The 19,672-nt window shown below is 41.4% G+C and overlaps 1 long non-coding RNA gene and 1 pseudogene across 1 annotated transcript; both read right to left on the bottom strand.

The window, feature by feature from the left end:
• Positions 1 to 6,748: 6,748 nt before the first annotated feature.
• LOC125740597 (uncharacterized) lies at positions 6,749 to 7,813 on the bottom strand. The gene is made up of 3 exons (XR_007397674.1): positions 7,653 to 7,813; positions 7,028 to 7,225; positions 6,749 to 6,900 (listed from the first exon to the last, which is right to left on the bottom strand). It is a non-coding gene; the product is annotated as an uncharacterized LOC125740597 (long non-coding RNA).
• A 6,601-nt stretch (positions 7,814 to 14,414) lies between these two features.
• LOC125740291 (motor neuron and pancreas homeobox protein 1-like) lies at positions 14,415 to 17,466 on the bottom strand (annotated as a pseudogene).
• Between the last annotated feature and the right edge of the window lie 2,206 nt (positions 17,467 to 19,672).

Below are 19,672 nucleotides of genomic sequence, written 5' to 3'. Positions count from 1 at the left end.
CATTGCACAGACCACAGACGTGCTCCCAGAAAGTCTGGGGTTGCTTGCTTAATTTTCTAACAATATTGTAATTTTGTCCACTGACAAGCAATATTTAACATCTCTGCATATATCTTCCACACAGACATTTTCTTTTTTATTAAGTTTCATAATTTTTTGACTGACTCATTCAGTTCTGTTCTCACCATTTTGCTATTAATTGCGATTGTAGTCATTTGTCCCAAAGGGAAGCTAAACATGAATGTTTGGTGTTTTACTGTATTACAAAGGTGTTACTAATTTAAAAGCACCCAGTGAGGCTGCTTGTCAATGAACTTTTTAACTCAGAACAGCTCTTCTGGTACTACAACTCAGGTTTCAATTTATTACTGTTTGAAATGGATGTTTTACTTAAAACCACTGATCGTTTCTAATGTGATATATATATATATATATATATATATATATATATATATATATTTTGTGAACAAAATAATTTAGTGATTTTGCTATAAAACCAATACAGTATTGCAATATTGTTATTGAGTTAACCACGCATCTCAAGACATTCTGAAAGCGCCGTATGTCATGTAACAGAGACACACATTGCTGTTCTGCATGAACACTGAAGTCCTGTCTTTGGCCGAGAAGGTACACAGGCATAGGCTAAGCTTAGGGTACTGATGGAGTCCAGTCCTTTCGTCAGACCACCATGACCAGTTAACATTTGCCATCATCCCAGGATCCAACAGAGGTATGGACAACTCATGCTGTATGAGCTTCTGACGGCTCCCTCAGCTTCTAGGGAGCCCTTTGGTTTGTGTTTATGCTGCTCGTACACAGAACAAGGCAGGCTTAATGGGAGGAGCCCTGACCGGTCCTCCGAGAAGGACAGAGGATGACAATGCAGGCGGGGGCGGGAAGGGAGGCCAAGTCGACCTGCACTGAACGCAGTGCCAGTGTATGAAGGCACAACAGGCCAGGAAACTGAAATGGTTGCACTGGGAGATGGTCTCATACCTCACTGTAAGGACCAGTTCCTTGATATCATGAGGGGCAAAATATATAGTTTGGTCGCTGTTCCAGCATTAACTGTGCCTTAAATCACCCATGTTGGTGTAAATTCCAGGGCCCAATGCACAGGTAGTAAGGCCCTGCTGTAATACCAGGATAAACAAAGCAAACAAGGATACTTACTTTCTTTAGTATTTGGTTCTTTGTCTCTTTGCAATTGGGATTTGGAAAGGGGCCTAATGTTTGCATGTAAAGCAGGTAGATGTGATTTTCTTTTCTATAATGACACCTTGGGATAAGCAATACGGGCTTCTCTTAGAGCAGGTTAGTGACCACTGCTCCATTCACTGGCCTGGTCAGTCGGCCACTGGAATATTTCCTGGGTAAATTGCAGTGTTCAAGTCAGTCAATTGCAACGTACTCTGGTGTTTCCGCACTGGCAGGTTGATTTATAGAAGGTTGCTTTATGCATATTTTAAAGGGGAAAGCCACAAGAATTGAACATGCTGCAATTTTAACGTTAAAACAATTTTATATACCAGGAATTTTTCCAAAGCTGTTCTCATCGCATTCATCTTTTCAACCGCTGCATCACATGCCGTTTAGCTTTTTCGGGACATTTTCGATTGTTCTCACCTTTAATCTTGTATCATTCAGCCAGGCAGACAATTTGATCTGCGTTCAGCACATGATATGTATGTCTCCGACACAAAAGACGGGCGGGGAGGAAAAAAAGAAAAGAAAAAAAAAACACGCGACTGCCCACTTGTGTGACGAGCTTTTCACTTCCCGTCGACTGTGCATGATCTGCAGAGGGAACACGGTTCAGGGTTAAGATGGTTATCCAGCGGTCGGCACTATCGATTAGCGCTAAGGAGGATATCTGCGATGTCTGATGGGAGATCAAAGGCGGGGAACGGGTCCAGATCGTTGGCGGGCAGGTGTGCCAGAGAAGGAACACCAACTACTGCAAGAGTAATTAGGGGATTTTGCTCAGGACTGGTATGCTAAAGAAAGCAAGAATGCAAAGTTGGATTATTTTAGGAAATTCAGACCTCGCGGAAGAACACCGGTAATCATCAGAAACCGCGGGGCACCTTCTAAGGTTTCACTTTCAAAACGAGAACGACACCTGACAGCTCCTAGCGCTGTTCGTTGCTGTCTGGTGTGAAACATCAGCCGACCAAATCAACACAAACAAAACCAATGAGATTAAACCAGCCTGAGGGTCAGCTCTGCACATCTGAACTTACCGTCTGCTGACAGCTGTCCATCATCCAGGTCAAACTGTTACCATTTATCAACAGAAAACATCCTCGTACTGGAAAGTAAGGCAGAGGAAGTGCCTGTTTGTTTGAAGCAATCAAGGGCCGTGAGGATCAATGAAATTCAGAGTGACGTTAAATTAAGAGGGACGGTGAAATTTAGCCCTCACAATCTACTTTTTGTTCTGTTGGAAACTAGCATTTTCTAAAAATATACACTGACGTCACAGAGCTTGATCAGTAAGCAGCATCATTTTGGCGTGGGTAAAAAAGCATCAGAACATCACCTTCGACCATGTCCTGTGATGTATGATGTGCATGTCCTGCTGTCTGGCTTCGTGATAAATGCCCTCATTTATGATAATATGTTCCTTATAGCATGTTGGGCTGTTTGTACATCTCGTGGTCATTTTAGGAAGGAGTCGTATATCATCCTTGCCATTGAGTCTTATTTAATAACTAACAAACTCACGTCATTTGTGGGCTATAACACAGAAGCAGAGTTGGGTAATTCAAGTCCAGAGAGTAAAAGTCCAGTCCGGGATTTTGTTTCAACCAACCAGTTGAGTACTCTGTGACTGTCACTCTTTTTGTTCAACTGGTTGGTTGAAACAAAATCTTGGTCTGGACTTCTATTCTCTGGACATCAATTACCTAACTCTGAATGGAGGGACGGCATCCTCAGATATGAAGTCATGTGATGCGTTCATTCACTTTGCCTTTTTCTGATTTTCTATTGCATTGTGCTTTTCTTTGTTTGACTATGTAGTGCATTGTAGTCCTGTCCAAGATGTCTGTTTTTTCCCCCTTCTGTGTTTTCCTGGTGCTGAAGCCATTTTCATTCCTCCCCTTTCTTCTATGAAACCCATTTCCATGCCTGCACCCAAAGTCCCTGTTCTGTCCATGTGTCACGTGCTTCCTGTCACTGTTCCACCCTGGGAATGGCTATCAAACTGTTTGCTAAAGCCAGTAAGCATGGTCACATTCGCGTGGCTTGTGGGTGACAATGAGATGAAACAGGGGACATTAATGTCACTGGTGCTGGGTTCACTGCAACGAGTATAGGAGAAGTGGATTCATAGTTGTATAAAAGTATATACAAATATTTCAGGTCTAATAAAAACCCTGGTCAATGTAACTCCTTATCGGCTGCAGATCTTCAGTTACCTGTTAGCACTTTGATGTTTTGTTGCCTGTTTTCCTGGATGAGCAACTTGGCTGAAAATATAGTTTAGGAGGCTTCTTGAACTCTACAGTTGACCTGAAGCTCTAGGTTAATATCTCAGGATTTTTATTCATCCATCTTCTAAGCATTTATCCTTGACAGGAGTGTTTCCCAATGCAGTCCTCGGGGGCCTGGGCGGGAGCAAAAACATGGACCGGATTGGGGGGGGTCACCGAGGATCGGATTGGGAAACACTACACTACAGGATTGTCTGGAGCCCAACCCTGGAACCGCAGGATGTGGGACAACCTGGACGAGGTGCCAGTGCATTACAGGACACACACAATCACTCACTACGGACAATTTACAGATATCAGTCATCATAACCACGTGTTTTTGGACTTTCCAGAAGATCGCTCAACAGGGCAAAAACATGCAAACTCCACACACAGACCACGACTCCCAATGAGCCGCCACACCACCCTATATGCAAGTATTTTATTTTAGAAATATCTTAGATGAAATAGGAACTCGTGTGAATATTTTGCATTCCCGTTTTGTAAACGAAGGCTTTTCACAGTGTGTGGCTCTTGAACTTTTTGTGATCCCACAGCAAAAGACCTAACACAAGGCAGGGTGCTGTGATTGTCACCTAAGCATGTCGGAAAAGGCATCTGTTGATAAGGAGTAAGCAACCACTGCAACCCTCCCCTTCCTGCACAAACGTGAAAGTGGGCGGCGGTCTTCCCTGCCATCTCAGAAGCACGCACCGAAAAAGATCAAAGCCTGCGCCTGGATCGAGCCGCAATTCACGCCATTCCCCTTGAGCCGCATCTCTCTGGCATGAAGCCTCAGCGGGATGAAGCTTCCTTAGCCTTCTGTAGCACGAACAGCAAGGATATCAGCTGAGAGATCTGATTGGCCACCCTGCGCTCGGCACACACTCATTGTTTTCCCCGGCTCGCATCTGTGCAGTCGGCTATTGCTGATGTTGAAGTCTGATTGGCTGCTCTCCAATCTCAGGGGTGGGCTGCACAGTTGAACTCAACTTACCGAAACATTGACACTAGAGGTTATCATCACAGATCTAACACCACGGTGTCTCCCGTCACCTTGGATCAGTAGATCTCGTACCTCTTTGTGGATAACAGAACAGTTCTACAACTCACACCTTTCCCCCATTTTCCCTAGGTTTGTTGGATAAATAGCAACAACTTTGCAGGGGTCTATAACTGCTGTGACCAAGACCATTGAGTATTTCGAAGAAACTAGCACTGGTGAAGACCAAACAAAGCCAGGCAGGGCAAAAGTAACCCCAGAAATCAGAATATGATCATTTGAGTCACAGGTTTGCAATTAACTTCACCTGAAATGCAAGCCCAGCTAAACGCTATTAGAAGTACAGATGTTTAATCATCATCAGCTGTTTGGGGGGATGATGCACTGAAAGAATGGTTACAAAATCTCAAAACTGTGCAGTAACTATCTGGCAAGGAAGAAAAGTGAATGGTAACTCAAACTATTGACCTGGCCTAACTTGGCTCCATACTTAAATCCTACTGAACCTGTAATGGGGGGGGGGTGATGTGTAGCTCAGTAGGTTGGGATGCTGTAAACAGATGTTCAAAGCCGGTTCAAATCCCAGACCCAGCAGAGTGATTTTGCTGTTGGGCACTGCTATTGTGAGTGTTATGGCGATAGAGAGAACACTGCTTTGGTATTCCTTATAATTTTTTTTTTGTATTTTGTAATGTCAGTTGTTTACAAGAACAACACCACATCTGATGTAAAAGGGAACAAGGTACTTCCCAGCAAGAGTACTCAGACGTCTGACTAGTACTGTACAACTCCAGAGTGTCATCACATCTCAAGCGTCTCCCAGCGGGTATCACCTGCGTGGAGACGGAGATCAGTCAAGAGGGGGAAGCTGTGATGAAGGCAACCGGCAATGAGACACAGAAAGACAGACGGCAGTGGTGGAGGCTGCATATCTCACACGAGTTTAAGTATCATTTAAGAGCCCAGGGTCAGGGAGCAGAAAAAGGGACACTGCTCATCTCTCCTGCAGGGTGGGGGGACAGGAGGGCAGTAGAGAAGGTGTGTGTGTGTGTGTGTGTGGGGGGGGTGCATTTAGTCCCGTTAAAGAGTCACCAGATGTCAGGCCGCAATGATTAGGGCATCCTAGCTGAGGCCGCCGGTCTCTGTGTTGGAGACAGAAAGCAGAGAGCTGGCGGATGGGGCGGGGGGGGGGGGGGGGGGGAGAGGGGGGGGGGTAGGGCAATAAAGCTGGGGCGCAGGGTTGGTCTGGCCGGGCTGGCGGGGGGGTGGGTGGGGGCGCTGTGCGTCGTCTGGGGCACGGGGAGGCCCCTGCAAAACACCGCAATAAAAAAAAAAGCAAGCATTCGTGCACTCAGGCTATTTTCAAGACCAGGCCTTCAAAAAGAGGTATTTCGGGACTAGAACTGGCCCCATACAATCAAACTTTACTTTAAAGATTTATGTCCAGGAAGTCATTGTGCCACTTTTGAAGTACTTTCCCCCTGTACTACATATATTGTTTTCCAAATTACTTAACTGGGAGGCCAGCTATTGACTTCAGTGTCAGAAACGACAAAACACTCTGATAAAACGCAACATTTGTTGGTTCAAATGAAGCGGATGCTTCATAACTTTTTACTGTGTGCAGAACAAACCCGTCAGTCACCCCAAGCGGTTAAACTCCTCTCCTGTATTTATAGACCATCAACTGATACTTATATTTAAAAACTTTGACTGAACACAACATCGGCTACTCTCAGAGTGAATCCTGTCTTAAGTAAACACAGGATTGCAAACATGGGTCTCGTTTTTGTACGGCAAATATGTTTGTATTAACCAAATGAAAGACAAAAAAAAATGAGTTTAAAGAACACGTTTGATGTGATACTTTTATTTGTATTCAGCCCACATCATTTTCTTGAGAAAACTTCCAAGATTACCAACAGGGTAGGGTACTAACACAGAAATGTAAATTTGGGCCTACATTCCATCCATTCATCCATCCATCCATTCATCCATCCATCTGCTTATCCTCTCAGAGTCACAAACCTTGCCATACTATTTTGGAAATGCATGGCAGGTGGTAAATGTAAATATAAGTATTGTGCAAAATGCCTGCTTAAATGGCCGCTTCCATCCATGGTGAATTAATATTTTTCCACACCTGCATAAACAGATATTTACTTAAACCATTAGTATTCAACACTTTGTATAGTATTGGTTTTAACAATTAAAAACGTTATTGGACCCCTCCACACCAACCAATCCATAAGCAATAAAGGTGAGTACAAAAAGCTCGGATCATGATGAATATTAAGGGGAGTCTCATTACGCAAGGGGGGGTGGGGGTTATTATTCTGTAATTTAATCGCACCACCAGCCATGAAACCAAAGTTTCTGTAAGTAAAAGCCAGTCTTCAGGTCAGAGCCTTGCCATTCCTGAAATAAATTAAATTCACATAACATAAAAACGGACGTGCGTTTTCATTGACGAAATAAAGTGTAGTGCATAAACTGAGATTTATAACAACACATTAAAGTCGTTATTATCGTTTCGTTCACTTACCTGGGGAAGATTAAAATCCCTGCTGGGAAACAGTGACAGAAAACAAAGGCTGTGTCCCATAGCATTATCGGGAGGTGGGCAATTGTGAGGTAGAAACAAGCGACTTAAAACACTGATGTCAGTCCGAAGTATTGAGCGATTAGGACAGGGCGCTTTTCACGGTCAGGGATCCGCGCAGAAACTCGCTCTGCCGCCTACCTGTAATGCAGAGACGTGTAGCTAACACTGAACAGCACTTCCTCCCTACAAATTTATGGATGGATGATCAGTAGCAAGAAACGGTTTCAGCAAAATGAAAGAGTTCAAAGCCATAAAAAGACAGAGGCAGGGTCCAGCTTCCTCCGATTTTGGCCATTATTTTATTACGGCACCCCCAACCTCCCCCGACACAAATTAGTTGCAGAAAACGTGCCCGGACCGTAAACTACAGTACATGCTAATTTTTATGTATGTTTGCCAAGACAGACATAAACCAGGGACGTTTCAAACTGTGACACAGGATAGAAGTGGATTAAACGGAAATCTTTGTTCCGACCTTATTGTGCCGTCGTCTTTATGGACGATCTGAATCGGGGCTCCAGCCCTCGCTGCCAATTAACGGTATGGGCGAGGGAGTGGGACTTACCGGGCAGGTTCACGGTGATTAGACTGCTTTTTTGAAGTTTTTTTCTGGCGAATTTGGTCGTTTTAAATCGAGCGGGCTCAGGGATGTATTACTGGAACAATCTGCTCCCACGTAGTCTGACTTTGAGCCGGCTGTCCCAAGCAGGTGACGACGATCTGGTGCCGGTATAGGATTAGGGCAGAAGGCAGGGGAAAGTCCTGGTCTGAAGGCCAGTCTATCGCACGGTACATATCACCACGTACAAACACACACTGCATATCGTTTAGATATGCTAATTTACCGAACGGTGTGCTGGACTGTGCAAAAAACGGAGTAGCCGCGGAAGCAGGTGACATGGGGTAAACGTGCAAACAAAATAATCTATCCGTGTTCCCTAAACCACATGGCGATGATCTTAGATTAAATCCCAGAATGCTCTGATCACGAGAAGAGGAATAAACTGCACGGGGTTTTGGTCCAAAATAAATGTGATGTACTTTACATATTATTCAGGTGTTTTTTTAATCATTGAAATGACACTGATTACTGCTTTTTATTCTATTTTTCTTCTCTTTTGAACAGCACCAAATGCAAAGCGTTCCTTGCGGTGTTGTAATACTGCATCTCTGCAGGTTAAGTGTCTTGGTGACAAGGCCAGTAACTCAACCACATCACTGTGTCCTTCACCTGCCTCGCACATGTCAGATCTGTCTCTATCTCAGAAACTCACTATAGTCAATTATGGCTGGCTGCCCCCGAAAACGGCCACCCAGAGCAGGTAAGGATGATAGTATATGGTGAGGTAAGGTTGTGCGGTCTATATGCCTTCTCTCGGCATTCTTTTAGTGACATCTCTTTCCCTGGTAGCTGGTGACTGTAAATAAGCCCTCCCAGGGTGAAAATTGTTGCAGGTTCAGATTACACCAAATATAGCTCTAGCATCGATTAATTAATTTGGATTAAGCTGCTTCAGTAATCTAGTTATATAAATCTAATCTATTTATATGAATAATATAACATAATATTTATGTTCCACTTTCAATTCAGACTGATACCCTTAACCTATTCCAGCGTTAATCTTTACAAAGGCTATGCATATTGTACCATATGTCAAACGCTGTTGGAAATATGACTTTGAATTGTTTTTAGAACCACATTTTAAAACCAGTACATATTTATTAAAAGATTTAATTATAAATACGCATTGATCCTATGGCAGAAATCAAATTCTCACAACGTCTTTAAATTAAACTGCCAAGTATTAAACGGAGGCGCCACCTTGTGGTGCGAAAATGGTAATAAGAATACGAATTTATAGTGCTCGTTACCCATGTACTACACAGCACATTTTTCCCCCGCACTTCCGCGTAACTTCCAAGTTTTACCGCCGATAATTGTGCTCACAATCAGCAAGCTGGTGTGCAGATATTCGTATTCGAATGAAAAGTACCGAGTCTGGATTAGGCACTAAAAATGGTTCAGGAACTGCCCTCCGGGGAACTACAATCGGGACGAGTTCCTGCTGTGGAGGCACGACACAAGTTAATTGTTTCTGGAAATAGGTTCAGGAGTTGTGTGAAAGTGCCTATGGACCACGGAACGAGGTCGGGGTGGGTTCGTTTGGAGAATCATTGATGAACAATCACAAAACAATGACATGAAATGTAATTCAAACCGATAAAAACTTTCAGTAAAACCTCTGATGCGAGCATAATTCGTTCCGGAAACGTGCTCGTAATCCAAAGCACTCGTATAAAAAAGCGAATTTCCCATTACAAATAGTGGAAACTCAGATGATTCGTTCCACAACCCAAAAATATTCATATAAAATCATTAATATAAAATATAAAGTAAAAATACATAAAACAAATTAACCCTGCACTTTACATTTGAAAAGAACCGTGGATGGTGTGAGGGAGACGAGCGAGAGGAGAAGAGAAGGGTTTATTTTGTAAGACGACTTTCCACTATAACGGAATCACTGCTATCTGTTACCTCATTGGAATCTTTTTCTTTTTGTGCGACTTTAACAAGGAACCTATCCCAATGACAGCCGCTTTTGCCTCCTTTGCAATTTCGCGGAAATGTGGACATTGCATTGTCCTTCAATAAATGCATCGCTCGTACTGTTGTGCCCGTAGTTCGGATGGTGCTTTTCTGCTAAATTTTGACGATACGAGTGAGGCGCGCCGACTGAGACCGAGCATGGGAGACGATTACTACAGTCCCCGCATCGGCTCAGTCGTGATCACGTGTTGCTTGACAGACAAAGCGTATACCTAAAACTCGTATTGCAAGACCTCGCTCGTTTATGAAGTTAAAATCTATTAAAAATTTTTGCTCGTCTTGCAAAAACACTCGCAAAACCAAGTTACTCGCAATCCGAGGTTTGACTGTATTATAAAAAAACCTGAATTTTAAATTTTTTTTACATGGCATTTTCTATCAGAGTTTTTCAGAGGCAAACAAACAAATAGATATCACTTTACCCCCCCCCCCCCCCCCGCCCCCCCACACACACACACACACACACTTAATCGGATCGGTTCCACGGTCCATGTTTTTGATTAGATTATTTTTTGGGTACAGTGAGGAAAACTATAGATATGAGTGATTTGAACAAGACTATTGTAACCAGCATAAACAGGTTACAGGTTTAACAGTAAGTAAAATAGCAGTAAGTAAAGGTATTGGGTAGTAATTCGACTTTTTCCAGATATACCATTCAGAGATAGTCATTGGACTAACAGCAAGCCAAAATGGACGAGCGGATACTGAAAACAAATGGATGGATGGGATGGATACATTGTGAACACAGTGAATAGATTACTGCCCTCTGGTGTTGAGGAAATTTCACAAACTCCAAGGAATGTCACTTATAAGGGCCAAATAAGAGCAGCATTTACAGTGCATTGGTAAGGAAGAGGGTACTGGCAGTATCACATCGATCACACAGTGCAATAATTTATGTCTGTTTTAGTCATTTCTCAGTCAGAGCCCAGCACACAGTTTGCTGCCCATGTGCCAAATGAAATCCGCCGTGCAAATGCCATGCACACCTCCGTATATGGATTCTGGAAGCTTGCAACGCCCTTGCATTCCAGTGTACCTGTACTCGTACTTGTGCAAATTTCAAATTAGTTTATAATCTGTTTTATTGCCCTAGTTAAAAAACAGCATTCACGTCAGTGTTTGCAGAAGGCTTGCGAATCTTTGTTGGTTACCGATTGACAGTTCTGTGTACATCTGCAATGTTTACATATTTTTTATTATAATTTTATTATTTTTGTTTCTTATTTTTATTTGTATTGTACTCTACAATGTTCCTTAGTACTTCTTTTGTGTCCTTATTTCCTATCCTGGTCTTAACTCATTTCTCTTCTGTACTGCTGACTCTAAGAACTTCGCACAGAAATTCCCAAGTACCCGTACTGTTTGTGCGTGTGCAAATGTACGTGTGCAAATGTGCGTGTGCAAATGGCAAATAAATCTCTTGCATTTTGAATATACGCTTCTATGTTATTTTTCAGTTATGTTTGACTAGTTGCTTAATGCACTCATTGAATTTTGCGTATATACTTCTATGTGGAACATAATCTGAACTTCTATGTGGAACATAATCTGATTGTTCTGGGTAGGGGGGGCCCAAAATCTTCAGTGGCACCCCTGAAGGAAATACTACGGTAAAACTGTATTTTTTTCGGCATTTTACCTCGTTTTCTTTTGTTTCTCATCGGAGTTGTATGATGCATATCTGTCAGAGAGGACACAGTTAATATCAGTAACAGCATCTCTAGCACCACCAGGCTGAGAAGAGAAACTCCTCAGTCCACTACTGTTCACACTGCTGACCCACAGCTGCACTTGCGCAGCTCAAACCACATCATCAGGTTCGCTGATGGCACAGCTGTGGTGGACCTCATCGGGCACGGTGAAGAGTCAGCGCACAGACGGGAGGTTCTTCAGCTGACTGTGTGGTGCAGTGAGAACGATCTGTCCCTGAATGTGGACAAATCTAAAGAAATGAATGTCGACTTCAGATACACTCGCTGTGCCCACAGCCATTCGGCATCAATGGCTGCACGGTACAGACAGGTAAGAACCGCAGGTTTCTCAGATAACTTCATCTGGAATTGAAATGGCCTCCTGCATTGTACACGACTCCTCACACCTCTCACACAGGCTTCACGCTGCTCCCATCTGGCAGATGCCATTGCGGTATTAAAACCCCAATCAGTCAGACAGTGTGAGAGCTTTTTTCCCACAAGCCATCAGAGTCCTCAACACACTGTCTGCCCCCCACCCCTCACCCCCCCCCCCCCCCCCCCCCCCACACTTGAACTGTGAACTGAACTCTACTTTGTACTTTTGCACTTTACACATCATGCTGTTGCATGCACAAAACACACAGCTATATGTATGTAAACGGTCTCGGTTGCTGTTTTTTATTCACTGTAAAAAAAAAAGAAAGTTAAGACAACTTAAAATTTCAAGGCAACTTACTACATTAGATTTTTCAGTTTTGAGGGCAACTCAAAGGTTTTTAAGAAAACCACCTATTATCTTTCATATCTATAAAAACTTAAACTGTTTAGTTGTACATATACTAAGAATTGCTAACGACAAAAGTTCTTCCAATCTTTTGTCTTTTCTTAAGATTTATCTTTCATATGTGTAAAGACTTAAAAATTGGAGTTTGGCATCCTAAGGCTTCACCCACTGCAGTGCCCAGGGACACAAATACAGTGCCTGTCATGGGTTTGAACTGGCAACTGGCAATTTTTGGGTCGGAGGCATAGAGGTTTAACCCACTTGAGCTCCATGCTGCCCCCTCTGGACACTGACGCTGCCAAAACTCTGAAGAGTTATAAAACTGTAAATAGTGTTTTCGTGTTTGCACCTTATTCGGCGTATGTTCCATACACCTGAACATGTGGCTGTGTGAGCTAAGCTTCTCTACTCATACACTAAAGGTCACCAGTTCAAGCCCATGTGTGCGGTGTGGGGTGGCGGGGGGGGGGGGGGGGGGGGGCTTGAGTAAGGCCTGTGACCCCCCTCCCTCAGCTCCCTAGGCACCACAACAGCTGTCCTTCAAAGTCAAGTTTGATGTCATTCTCCACAAGGATCCTCAACATGTGTCAGCTATTGTTATTACTATCATGTTTAAAATAAACATGCTAATTGAGCTGTTTTGTTATCTTCATTTATAATATAATAATTAGTTGTCACAGCAATAGGTGGTTTTCTTCTAAACTTAAAAATTCGAGTCCACAAAACTCAAAAATGTAGTGCAGTAAGTTCCCTTGAAATTTTAGGTTGTCTTAAACGTTTTTCGTTATTCAGCGATAGCTTGCTGAGTGGTTGACCACAAGCACCGGCGCTGGAAGTTATGGAGAAGTAGAAAAAGAGATGCAGCGGAGCAAAAATTCGAGCTGATGGAATTGTTTTTTGTACCCCAATTACTTTTAAATGCATGCGAGTTATCTAAATTAAATATAAATAATAGGCTGTGCTCCGTTTTGATCGTGATCGCCACCTCACCCCCCAAAAACAACTATCAAAACGACGTATCCTACATTGTTCTGGCGTGGCGGTGTAGTTTCGTACGAAATTATGCGTGAAGTTCAACCAACGAACGTTTTGCTCCCACGTACGCCTAGCTCCATATTTAGCATTAAGGTCCCTGTTCCTTCACCATTATTACGAGCCGTTATTCCACATCTTCCTCAAATGTTTGGTACTATAGAGAGATATCACATACATTTAAATCACGTGGTTATTTAAAAGAAACGTCCTGAAAAACACTCCAGTGAACTTCAAGAGACGTGATTCAAGTACGGATGTAGTAAATGTAATTGGGGTACAACAACAGTTTCAGTAATTATCCAGTTTGTTGGACATTTAATATATTGTAATGCAATTGCACACGCACTCCCGCCATTTCTACGCTGACAAGCTTTTTATTTACGTATAGCCTATCTAGGCTAAAGGGGGCAAGTGCCCATATTTCCAAGTGTGCTGTTTTACTGTGACACGTCCTTATATTAACACGTTTTTGAAGTGTCCTTAAATTAAGTTAGTTTACAGCTTCCTTTCCCATCTTTTAAAACCCATTGCTTTATATGGGCTGATGTTGACTGTGATCGCACCTTCAAAGGACCCCTAACTCCTCCCCTGGGTGGTGTTGATGGACGTTTAAATTGGTCCACTGTGTTTATGTGCTTAGAGCTGCGCGATCTATTTGTTTTGCTCGCTTGCACCCCGTTGAGTATGGATAGCCCACTACACTCCTGCAACGTAAATGTGTCGATTCTGCATTAATCGGTTACGGCTGTAATTCAACATAACATGGCCTTTGCGGAGGCCAATGCCCCAAAACCTTCACTAACAAATACAGTTTCTGTTAGGGTATGTTCACGCTAGGGAAGAAAAAAAAAAACGCAATGAAAATCGCGAAGCGTTGTGTGATTTTTTTCGCATGCGTTAAGTTTCTTTTATAAACTGTCCACGTTCTTGTGCGTCTAAATGCGTTTTTAATATTGCGCTGTATTGGCCGTTTCTATGACAACTGAATGGTTGTCTCTAGTGTTTGTAAATGAAAGGAGTGAGTCGAAAACGCAAACACTTTGGTATTTTCATTGTCAACAATGGGAGTGCGCAACGCAGAGAAACGCGTGCAGCAATGCACTGCAACGCAGCGCATAGTGGGAACAACATGCATGTTTTCTATGCAATAAATTATTGTTCAGAATATTCAAATCGTGTCAAATAATATACAACAGGTTTTTAAATCGTTTGGCTTTATTATTGAAATGTGGCGTTCGTTCAAGTATAATAATGTGATCAGTGAATACCCCACACCTCCCGTGCATCGGGCAACATAGTCTCCCTGCGAGATTCAACGAAGATAATCCGGTATCGTTGTTATGTGCAATGCGGTTAAGTGGCGTCTCTCCGTTGCCCATACAAGTATCGTCAATCAAATGTGTCCGTGCGTCTTATGCTGGACTTCGAATCAAGGGGCACCTTTTGTCCTATACTGTCCGAAGGGGCTGATTTGTTTTCACAATAGTTATATACTATATATAGGTATAACAATACTATGGTTATGCATATTCATATTGTTTATACATTGTTATGCATTTCCATTAGTAATTCATCATCATCATCATCATCATCATCATCATCATCATCATCATCATCATAACCCTTTTTATTAAAGGGTTTTCTCACCCTTTTTATCTTTATTAGGCATATACAACGTGTACGAAATATAAGTAAATAACTCAAGGTGCCGTTATGAACTATACAAAATGCAACATACAAAAATAGACATTTTACATGTAAAATTTTCCGGTAGAATTTGCAAGCATGACACAACTTGTCAGCTACTGATATTAAGAAAAGATCATCTGTCGACAGATTTACCAAGATGTTTTCATTGCACAGCCTTGCGCTCGCATGACCGTGGGCTGGTATCACTGGCATAATCCAATAAACCCTCTGATGAACAGTTTCAATAGTCACACAGAAAACCTCCGTCGTCATCAATTAAGTCAGCCAGTCCGTTTTTTTTTTTGTTAAAATCAACCTCGTTGAATCGCCCACACTTTTCTTATCTATTTTTTGTTTTTCAACATCTTCTGACGTCTTTCTTACTTCGTTTCCACTTCATGCGCCTGTTCTGAAACCATACTTTGACCTGCAGAGAGAAATTCCTCATATATGTATATATACCCCGAAATAAATAAATAGATTCTGTCTAAGATCTGTTCGTGGTGTTATTTCAAACCAGATCATAGACGTGTAACGAATTTATTTTGTCTAATCAAAGACCTAACCGGAATATACATATTTTAAGGAGACAATTAATGTCTACGAATTAATAGGCCTATTATGTTTGAATAAATCATCTCGAAATCTCTCCGTTTTAAGAATTTCTTAAACGTTTGTTTTCTATGTCACATGAAATGTATCTATAATTAAAAAAAAAATCCAGATTGTATTACTGTATTTCATTATTGCAACAATGGTTCCTTCTTATTTTGAAAAGCAACATTTAATACCTTTAACTTTGTCCTTATTCTAAGAAAGATGACAAAAAACATTACTTATAAATAAATCAAATTATTAAAAAAGTCGCCTAGATAAAAACGTAGTTCGTTAATCGAACACCACTCGGCCAAGTTTTTTTTCCCCAGAGATCGTTTGGAAGGGCACAATGACCGATCAAAGGTAACTGATTTTGCTTGGATACATTTACCTGTGTTTCTGTAAGCATCAAAGACGCGGCCAGTTCATATCGTTCCGGTCTGGAGAGATATTTATTAAGTCGGAAGTGATTTTCCAGCTCCGAGAGCTGCTGTCTCGTGAAAATCGTTCTTGTTCTTCTGCATTTCCCAAGTAAAGGAGATTGTGCCCTATCTGGAAAAGAAGCATGGGGACATCCTGTTTTCCCATCCTATAGCTTTGAAATTTCAACGTAAAAACAAGCGTGACTGAAAAACTAATGTCTCCTTTTAATATAACAAAAACATAACTAAGAACTATATATGACATGATGTGTTTACTCTGTTCATTTAAATCTAAAAAAAAAAAATATGCGAGTCTCACATAGACACTCTGTGGGGTAAGAAAGTAGGGGAATTGTCATTTTCAGTTCTAAAAACCCATAACCAACCAATTATTACATTGCGTGTGCATTACATTAAGTTGTATTGTTTTGAGTGTGAGCCTTAAAAATTTCACTTTGTGCAGAGTTTTTCACATCATTGTCAGTGAGTCGAATAACATTTCCATATAATCGAGTCGGGTGAAAAGTATACATTTCCCCCAACTAGATGTCCTTTTGAAAACATCTTTCAAGATGTGTAAAGTAACAAAAAGCCATTGTCTTGTACGCAGTTTAGGATGTTTTAATTTTCACACCTCACTGCCACTTTCAAAGTGTCCATTATCTGTCCCTTGAATTTCTCTTCCTCTCGTTGAACAACATATATTCATCTCTCTTTTTTTCTAATTGGTAAACAGGCCACAGTCGAGTCCATATTATAAAAGCAATACCACTGATATAGGTTCTACTAATTTCTGTTAAACGTAGTTGCCGTACAAACTGGATGCTTGCAGTAAAGCACTCTGCACAAATGTACAATTGCGCGTGTATTCATAAAAATTATGGGTTTGATATATGACTCCAAATGCAGATGGTCAACACAGAGAACTATACCTGCTTTAATGATATAGATTGTAATGAATCCACCAATATAATGGAACGGCAAAGTGAATTCAAAGAAAATGTTAAGGTTTACTTACATGTCAAACCTTTTATTCTGGGAACAATCGTCTCTGCCGCGGAAAAACGGAGCCAGTGGTCCAGCTGAAAAACTTTCCGAAGGAAACGTGACAGGTTTGCTTTGGCGATGCCGGTGGGCGACTTGCGGAAAGGTGTACGATTGCAGGACAGGGAGATAACCGTAAGAAGCCTCTGAATGGGTGTAGATCTGGTGGCTGTAGAGATACGGGGGGAAAGGCCCGCCGAACTGGGTGTATGTAATCCAAGGATTGGGTACTGCGTACTTAAACACCCTGGTTTTGAGAGGGAGACGCAAGAGGAAATCCTCAGTGGAGTCGTTTTGCAGAAGCTACTGGTGCTGCCATTAGATTCGAAAGTGGACCGATGTCCAGAAGCAGAAAGGGGACGTTTCGGGTTAGGCGCCTTCGATGGTTCGGTCGCCAGGAGCGCGTCGATGTGGAAGGTTTTGGATTTCTCCATCTGAGTAGCGGTCTCGTCGCGATGACAATGCCGCGACGCCTGACTAACTGGTCAGTCGCCTTCTCAGTTTAAGAAAACCGGATATTTGTTGGCCAAATTTTGCAAGCAAGACTTGAATTTCACTTTCAAGCTGCAGAGGCGATTGGTTGCGCGACTTCAGTGATGCTCAATTGGTTTGTAGTTTAACTGTTTGTTTTACTAAGGGGTGTGGAGGCGACCATAGCGGCCGTAATCATATACGAGAAAACTCAGTATGACTAACTACAAAACTGGCATGACGTACATAAGTGTATGATTTATGCAATATTTTACATTGCAATGGTGCTGTCATATACTCATATAGTCATGTACTCATATACTCCCACACATATATTGAGATTTTTATGCTACAATACTCATTTTTCTTGTTTCTATTAACATGTATATATACATATTTATTTATTTATTTATTTATTTATTTATTTATCAATCAATCAATATAACCTACATTACATTTATACTTTATTTTCTGCATATTGTACAGTTCTTGATCATATTGTATATATTGTATTTTATTTTCTATTGTTTAATATTACTGCTATTTCTTAAGGACTTAATGCATTCTACTTACTTCTCTTGCACTGTCCACTTTGCTGCTGTAAAATGCAAATTTCCCACCTGTGGGACTAATAAAGGTTATCTTATCTTATCTTATCTTATCTTATCTTATCTTATCTTATCTTATCTTATATATACTTCCAGTATCATAACTATAAAATTCCAGTATTATTAGCCTACTATAGCCTATAAGGTCGTTTAATTTTCCCTGGCATCTGCTGGTGGATATTTAGACATATACAATTTCGATTAGCCTACAATTTTGAGTTGTGTGAGAATAGACCTACATATCGGCCTACATGTGTACGTACAAAAGCTTCTACTTGGTTTATTGGCAAACACACACAACAAATACAACCACACGCATAAATTAGCAGGCAATAAAAAGTAACATTACGTATGATAATAAAATAATGAATAACATATATTTTAAGAGCTCCTAGCCTATGTTATTCACCCTGAGCTTGTTTTGGGAAAGTGTGTAATCCATGTAGTCTGTAGTGGAAAGGAATGAGGTCCAATATTGGGGGTGGGGGGGGGGCATTACTTAAACAGCAGAAGATTTACCAACTCAACTGATGAGCAACCTCTTTGGGTGTAGGAGATATAAATACAAATTCCAAACAGAGATGAGCTGGAATTGAAATCCACAACCCAGGAGCCATGATACACAGATTGAACACTGCACCACATCAGTGACGTGTGATGATTTGCATGGAAAACCCGCACAATAAAGGTAGAACATGCAAACTCCACGCACTTTTCACCAAAGACATGCTGTTAGATGAATTGGCATCTCTACAGTGCTTATAGTGTATGGTTGCGTGTGTGTCCCTGTAATGGAATGGGGTTTTGTATAAACTAAAAACCAGTATAGGAGAAAAAAAAGGTTTACATTATGACAAACTAAGCAAAGTTTTTAGGAGACCACCAATAGATGCAATGCAAAAGCTGAGTGAGATCATGGCTACGCGGAACATAAAGGAAGTCAAACTCTCAAAGTCACACATAATCCCTTCTAACAGGGAAGAAGAGGACAGCTAGAGAACCTCAATCTAAGGTTTTGAAGAAAATTTGACCAAAATTAGATGTCCTGAATACTGAAGACACATTAAAGAGTTCCTTCATCCCTCTGTCAGTCAGTTAGCAGCCAATGTTTTTGTAAGATCTTTCCAGTACCTAGGGGACAAAACAGCCTTATTTCCAGTGTTCAGTCTTCCCTGATTTACTGGCCTTTGTTAATGCATAGACCAAATGTTTACGATTAAGAGGATAATAAAAGTGTCAGGATAATAAAATGAAACTTAACCGAGAGCCTGACAAGGAACAAACTATTGTGAAAATTAAGTGGCGTAAACGAAATGTGTTGCTATTGTTTGGTTTTAAAGCTTAAATTATGCACATTTATACAGCGTTCATTTTGCATCACTGACATTCTTAATGTCCAAAGTGTGCATTATGTTTGCATTGAGGCTCGCTTTTCTAATGGCATTTGTTACATGCAGACGTTCAAACTAAGTTTAAATTGAACTGCAACGTAACATTCAATTGTTTCCGACTACATCACGTCTTCAAGGTACAATTTGTCCTCGGTCCAGCCGTGATTATTTCTTGAATCGTGACTCTACATCTTTACGTATCTACTGAGTTTCTGCATCTGACACATTCCCTG

The sequence above is a fragment of the Brienomyrus brachyistius genome, chromosome 4 (assembly GCF_023856365.1).
Source record: "Brienomyrus brachyistius isolate T26 chromosome 4, BBRACH_0.4, whole genome shotgun sequence".
Taxonomy (NCBI): domain Eukaryota; kingdom Metazoa; phylum Chordata; class Actinopteri; order Osteoglossiformes; family Mormyridae; genus Brienomyrus; species Brienomyrus brachyistius.
This window is presented reverse-complemented; position numbering and strand designations above follow the sequence as displayed.